The following is a 7,443-nucleotide window of genomic DNA, read 5'->3' as shown; positions in this document are numbered from 1 at the left end:
ATCAACTGCATGATGCAACATTCAAATTGATCAGTTGGGATCTTTTGAAAAACATCATTGCTTCCATAATTAGTCAGAAACATAAACTTAAGTAAATATGAAGTTCACCAACAGCCTCACCTTTAGAAAAAAAAAAAGACGCTTCCATTTCTTTTATGTAATTTTTTAAAGGAGAGCCTTCTGTGGTTTATTTCAATTCCGTTAATTTTATGAGCTATCCAAATTATTTCCTATATTGGAAATCCCAGTTTGAAACTTTTTCCTAAGCAGCAACATTAATGTTCTCAGATTTCTAGAAGGCTGTTAGCTCAGTGTTGATGTGTTCTAGGGAGAAATGCCTTGGCAGTCTGTCTTGGCCATAGAAGCGAAAACATCCTGTGCAGTTAGTTGTGGTATCAGTGGTACTTAAAGTATGTTCTTTCTAACTTCTGGCCGGATTGTAGTATTTGTATTTATAACGTGAAAATTTCTACACTTTGGTTCTGCTGAGAATTAATCATTTATGTGGTTTTTTTAATTTTAAAATTGGCATTTCATCAAATGCAATATCTTCCTATTAGTTCTAATGATGTGTATTTCACCCTGATAGGCACGAGGAGGTAATTTGTAATGTCTGGGAACCACCAATATTTTGAAGAAATACTTTTAGCCTGACTATCAAGGAAGATAACTTAGGGTCTCCTAAAGTCAGCCTTCACATTGTAACATACAAATAAGGAGATGAAAGATTCCTCCTGAGCTATCCACTTATGTAAACGTAGTTGTTTTAGAAATTTAAAAAATCTTAGTCTTTTGCCAACAAAAGACTAACAATTACCCTGAATTATCTATATATATATTTTTTTATTAAATAAAATCCCTTTTGTAAAAGTCCATTGACCAGATTTAGAAATGTTTTGGGAGAGTGACTTGAATTGTACTGGAGTCTGACTTTATGTGGTATATCCTGAGTTTTAAGTACTTGCTTTCAGGTGTTAAAACTCACTAACATGAAATGATTCCGACACTTTTTAATTATTTGTTTTTATATCTTGGGTGCAGTTGTAAGTTTTCTCAGGCAAAGTTTTTTACCTGGTAGGAATAAGGAGAAATACTTTCGAGTATTTTGCATTTCCACTTAGTTTGTTTTCGTCTGTTTGGACATTTACTGAAAGAGCAGCCATCAGATTCTACTGTTTTGGTTTTTGCTGTAGGGAATGTAATAAACGTCAGGAGAAGAGAAGAGCCGTTTGTGAACAGGTGACAGCCATTAATTGTGAGGCCCAAAAAGTCAGACCTGAAATACGGCAGCTCCAAGACGTCACTGAAAGTGAGAAGCTAACGTTCCAGGAGAGGAGAGCTCTTACCTGTAGATGCTCTGTAACTGCCAAGTAAAGCAGAATTTGGTCGGACTCCTTCTTTGGCAGTTTTCCCAAATTGTATTGCCATTAACTGTTCTAAATTTCTCCCCCCTCCTTCCACTCCCCCTCCCCAGGAGGGCCTGCAATCTGCTATGGGCTGTACATGCATGATTTAATTAAACATTTCCACATTAGTCATTCTGAAAGAAGAATCAGAACAAAAGGGAAAAACCATAAGAAAAAAAAGAAAATGCTCTGTTTTGATCTGCATTCAGAGCGCATAGGTTGTTCTTTAGATGTGGATAGCATTTTTCTTCAGGAGTCTTTTGGAGTTGTCTTAGATCATCAGTCAGTCATGGAAGGACGTTGCTGTTACTGTCTAGAACACCTCACTGACCATCAGTTCATGCAGGTCTTTTCAGGTTTTTCTGAAGTCTGCCTGCTTACCATTTTTAAGGCACAATAGTATTTCATTACGTTCTGCATCAATAAGCACCCCAACATACACAGGGGGCCTGTTATCACAGGTTTTTAGATCTGCATTTATAAAAGGAAAAGCAACTTTAGAGAGGTTAGCAATCACTTTAATTACATTCAACGTGCAGAGAACAACCTTCCAATTGTCTAAGCGTTACATACAAACATACATACATACATAACTACCAGAGAGAAGCACCGACTTTTGGGTTTTCAAAGCTGCTTAGTGACTTCCCAGAGTCTCATCTGGCACACAATCCTTTGAAAACTAAGCTCCAAAGTAAAACCTCCCTTCTGAGTACATGTACTCTTTTCAGAGCTACAGGGCATGACCCCTGCTGACCCAGGGCCTAATTAGCAATCTGTCAAAAGTGTAGGCCTTCATAGGAAACAGGCCTCCCTTAATCCAGCCTCCCTCAATATACCTGAGGCCTATCAAGAGGCGGGAAAGATTTTTAACTCCAATTACACATTCATGTACCACAACTTATTCACCCATTCCCCAGTTGATGGGCATCCCCTCAGTTTCCAATTCTTTGCCCCCACAAACAGAGGTGCTATAAATATTTTTGTACGTGTGGGTCCTTTTCTTTTTCGGATCAGTTTACAACTCCACAAACAATGTATTAGTGTTCTAATTTTCCCATATCTCCAGCATTTATCATTTTCCTGTTTTGTCATGTTAACCAATATGATAAGTATGATGTTGTTTTAATTTGCATTTCTTAAATTTCTCTGTCTGAAACCTGACTGTGGAAGTGTGACAGGAAGTGTTAGAGATTTAGAACATGAGACAACATGGCCTGTCACATAACATCAGATTGGCCGAATGCACTGCTGCATTATCTCATAGGAAAATCACTGCATCCATCTGCTTATGTGACACTAGGCTGCACTCAGAGTAGAAAGGAGCCATTCTGATCCAACTACATTTAATTCTGGCCTCCTAACCCTATCACCCTAATGCCGAATGTTAAGTCTATTTTATATTAAGATCTGATCTGAGGCTCAAAGAGCCCAATGATCCAATGGGAGAGCACATTCTCATTTAGATGAGGAAAATCTCCCTGTGATCAGTCTGCACTGACTGTGCCCCATCTTCCCACCCTTTTCAATTAGTCTGGTGCCCAAGTGGGATCTTTGCAGTCTGCTCAGAAGGAGGCATGGGGGTGGGGAGGGGCAGCTCCCAGAGATGAGGGTTGGGGTGGGGTTGGCCCAGGTGGGTTAGAGTTAGGCCAAGGCCACCTGATGGAGGGCAGGGCTTGAGGAGGAGGGGATTGCTGGGTCCTGATTGGAGGGGTGGGCTCTTGGAACTAGGAGGCCCCTCCCAGAGTGGGCTAGTGGGAAGTCAGGGAGCTGACATCACTGCTTCCCAGAAGGGTGCACCCCTTGCTCTCTCCTCTTCTGACCTCCTGGTGGGTCACTCTGGGGTCATAGACTGAACAACAAGTGCCCATGCATCTAGCACAGAGTGGATGTAATAGCTAAATAGTAATTGTTTCTCACCCAGGAACCTTGAGGGTCTTACCCTCCCAGTTTGATTTTCTTTATTAAAGGGGCCATCCCTTGAGTAACTTACAGCAGGGCACTCATTGAATGGGTGTATCTCACTCAGTGCGAGTGTGATAAGACCTCAGCCTGAAAGGGCCAGGGTCTCCCATTGCATCCTGGGCCATCTCCAGTTGTTCTGATGAGGATCAGACCACTGGACCCAGCTTGCTCAAGAGGAGAAAGTGAAGTTGGTGACCTTGTACAACCCTCCCTCCTGCAAATCAAAGTCAACTGCAAGTCCTGTCATCATTCTGATGTCATGGTCGTGCTTGAGAGTGAAGGACAAAACACAAGCCTCCTGGTGGGTTTCCACCAGGTCCGCTAGGCCCTGGCCACTAGTCACTTCCCTAACGACCCCCTCCCCTCAGCCTCACCAGAGTCCTCTCAAGACCCTCAGTGACTCCTCCCCAACCTTCCGACTTTGCCCCTGGGGACCCCAAAGTCCCGCTTTCAGTCCTGTAGCAGGCCTGGGTGTCACATGTCCCTGCCCCTTCCTCTGCCCAAGGATCCACCCCAGCGACCCCACCTGTTTACCATAGTCAGAACTCTCCCTTTCCCTCTGCTCTGGCCCTGTGTGGACCCATAAGTCCTGTCTCCCTGTCCTGCCCTCTGGCAGCTCAGTCCCACCCCCCACCTCAGGACCCCACCTAGGATGCTCCTGCCTGCCTCCTTTATCTGGACCCTGGCTTTGGGCTGCTTCCCCATTGAACCCCAGGCATTGGCACCACTGCTTGCCGGGTGGGTGGGGTCCCAGGAGGCCCTGGGCTCCTAGTTAGACCCCAGGACTCAACCCCAACCCCTGCTAATTTGTTGCAATTATTTGATACTGATAGCAATTATATCCAAATCTACTCTGAATTTTCTCATTTGACTTGGATGTGTGTGTCCTTGGATAGGTATTAAAAAGATGCTTTCAGAGAAATAGAGTCATTGGTTTGTGCTTCAGGTCTCCTAAGAAAAGGCACTAATCTTATAAATGTTGGCTCAACATTTATTCATTCATTATAAATGAAAGGTTCAACGTCCCATTCTAAAGTTTTAAGGGGTGGACATAGAAGTGAAAAGTTAGAATCCTAGCAGATTCTAGAGGTTTTGTCATTGATTATTAAGGAGTTTTGAAACACCTTCTTACAATCTAGGTCATTCCCTCCCCCCACACTCCCTTCCCTTGAGTCAAGAGGGTATATCAGTAAGACTGCAAACAAACCCAGAGCTTTTCTATTAACTCTTTTCATCCCAGATCAAATTAGGACTTTCTTCCCCCACCTGGAAAAAGGAAGGAGGGGAAGGGGCAGCAGCTACAACTGGAAGTATCCAGATTCAGCACACAGTCACAGCTCTGGGGAGAGGGTGAAGGGGGATAGGTCAAGATGAAGAAGTCAGCCAATCATCTGCACTTGGTAAGACAACCCATTCTTTTATCAATAATTTTATATAAGAGGCAGCTAGGTGGTATAGTGGATAGAGCACCAGTGCAGGAGTCAGGAGAACCTGAGTTCAAATCTCACCTCAGACACTTGACACTCACTAGCTGTGTGACTTTGGGCAAGTCACTTAACCCCAATTGCCTCCTCCTGGGTCATCTCCAGTCATCCTGATGAATATCTGGTCACTAGATTCAGATGGCTCTGGAGGAGAAGTAAGGCTGGTGACCTGCACAGCCCTCACTCAAAAAAACAAAAACAAGTGCAAGTCATGTCATTATTGCTCTGATGGCATGGTCTTCTTCTGCAACGAGGGATGAGCAAACACTATTTTATATGATCTGGAAATGTAATTGATGTCATCTGAAGTTTATCGTTTGTGTTACAGCTAAAGCAATTTCGCTATCACTTATGAAAATTATAAGATTGCTAGTTATTTTTTAATGCTAAAACCTAAAGCTGGTAATTGATTACTATGTGTGTTGTATATAAAGGAGAGTTCTGCCCATTCAGAGCAGTACTCGGGGCTTATCAAAAGGTACAGTCCCCAGCAGTTCTAAGGAGTGGATTTGAGTCATGGAGTTCCTAAACAAGGAATTTGTTTTAGTGAGAATTCAAAAATATATGGAAATGATCTCTAGTGACTGACTTTTGCACAAGGACAATTTTAAATTTGAGATGTGAGTCCTGGCAAATTCTTGATCACTGATACTTCCCATGCGAAGTTAAAGCTCTTGGGACTATAACAAACTGTGTTTTGAGTTATCTAAATCCTTCAATAATCAATGGTCAATAACCCACCATCTGAGAGAAATGTTACAAGCCACTCAGAGAAAATGTGTCTTTTACAGGCAGAAATCTTCCCCTAGAAAAGCTGAGAAGATAATCCTAACCTCAGTCTAGGATGGGATCCTCCTGGCTCAATTTCCCCCTTATGTTCCTTTGAAAAGGAATGTTTCCCACCTGGCTATTCCTGACTCTGGCTATGAGGTGGAATGGATACTATATGTTTACAAGGACAGCAAGGAGATCTAATGAGACATTGCTTAAAGAAATTAATTTGGACTGTTCACTGGAAGAGCAAATACTGAAACTGAAAACTGAAATATTTTGACCGCATAATGAGAAGACAGGACTCATTGGAAAAGGCCCTCATGCTGGGAAAGATTGAAGGCAAAAGGAAAAGGGGAAGGCAGAGGATGTGATGGATAGAGAATGCCATGGAATCAATGAATATGACCTTGGACAGGCTTTGGGAGATAGTGGAGAATGGAAAGATCTGGTGTGCTGTGGGCCTTGGGGTCACAAAGTCAGACACAACTGAACCACAAAATAAATGTTTGTTGATTGGCTAATTAACAGATGAGTTGTGTGACCAAGGCTAATTCAAATCACTTCCCTTAGCTTACTCAAGCTTGCTCACTTATAGAATGGAGACAGTAATCTTTATCCTACCCACCTTAGATGGATAGTTTGAAGGTTGCTCTTTGAAAGCTTAGCACACAAGAGTCAGAACATGATCACTTGGCAGAGACACCCAAGGAGTTAGGGCTCTCAACATCTTCCCTTCTGACTGAGTGTGCTTGACTGAGTCTGTCTGTGAACCTTCCCTGGCTTATCCCCAGCACACACCCACAGACACACAGACACGCAGACACACAGACACAGACAGATGTATACACACAGACACACACACACACAGACACAGACACCCCTAGTCTGCTCTGAAACCCCAAATGAAAAACCAGAGAAGACAATAAAATTTGTGGAAACCAGACTACCCAAGTACCTTTGCTGAGCCTCTCTTATTTGAGGGATAAAATAAAAACCAACTTAATTTCTAAAGATTTGCTACTCCTAGGCATGGACTGAATGACTCTCCTGGGTCTCTTTTTCATATGAATTATAAATACTTTCCTGAATGTTCCCCTTGTTTTTCCCTGGAGCAGAATCACAAGCTCTGTGCCCTGCTTTATAAATCATTCAATTTCCAATCCCCCAGAAGAATGCCAGTATTTCAAAGGAAGATATTGCCCATGTTAATGTTCTGACTCCAGATGTTCATCGATGCCACCTCATCTGTCACCAGTGGCCCCCAAAGGCTGTGCCATGGGGGTGGGGGCTCTGGGAGGTTCTGGAAAGGCCTCAAGTGTCAGCCTTTCTCTATGGGGCAGCACTTCAACTAATCCTGGAAACCAGTCAAATGACCCTGCTTCTAGAAAGGAAACAAGGTGGGCCTGGTCAAACTCAGTGTTGTCAAAGCCACTTTGGCTCTCTTATGACCAGCTGTTCCCTTCCTTTTCCTGCTCTTCCTTTTAGGACAAAGTCCGGGGCTGCAGAGACCTCCAGCCTCTGTCATTTTGGGACAAGAGCATCTACATTTCCCTATCTTCTCCAATCTGTTGCTGATGTGGAGGGTCCTTGTTGTTGCTCAGAACCAGCACGGGCCCCCCTCTTTCTTGGTTCCTGATGTTTTGAGGGTGGGAATTTTCATTGCACCAAGTCAGAAACAATCATCTCTCCTTTGGGCAGAGAAATGTCTTCTAAGTGAGGACATCTAGGATATGCCTCTCAAGGAGGTGAGGACTTAGACAAAGGGTCACACTTCTGGTTGCTGATGTGGGAAAGAAAGGAAGTCCTGGAAGGGACCT

The 7,443-nt window shown here is 43.3% G+C and overlaps 1 long non-coding RNA gene across 1 annotated transcript; it reads left to right on the top strand.

Moving 5' to 3' along the window:
* The first annotated feature begins 2,954 nt into the window (after window positions 1–2,954).
* Window positions 2,955–6,151, top strand: LOC140508135 (uncharacterized). Its single transcript, XR_011968318.1, has 2 exons — window positions 2,955–4,768; window positions 5,644–6,151. It is a non-coding gene; the product is annotated as an uncharacterized lncRNA (long non-coding RNA).
* Window positions 6,152–7,443: the final 1,292 nt, after the last annotated feature.

Source organism: Notamacropus eugenii, chromosome 5, assembly GCF_028372415.1.
Source record: "Notamacropus eugenii isolate mMacEug1 chromosome 5, mMacEug1.pri_v2, whole genome shotgun sequence".
Classification (NCBI taxonomy): Eukaryota; Metazoa; Chordata; class Mammalia; order Diprotodontia; family Macropodidae; genus Notamacropus; species Notamacropus eugenii.
Note: the sequence above shows the minus strand (reverse complement) of the source record. Positions and strands in the feature narration are given on the sequence as shown.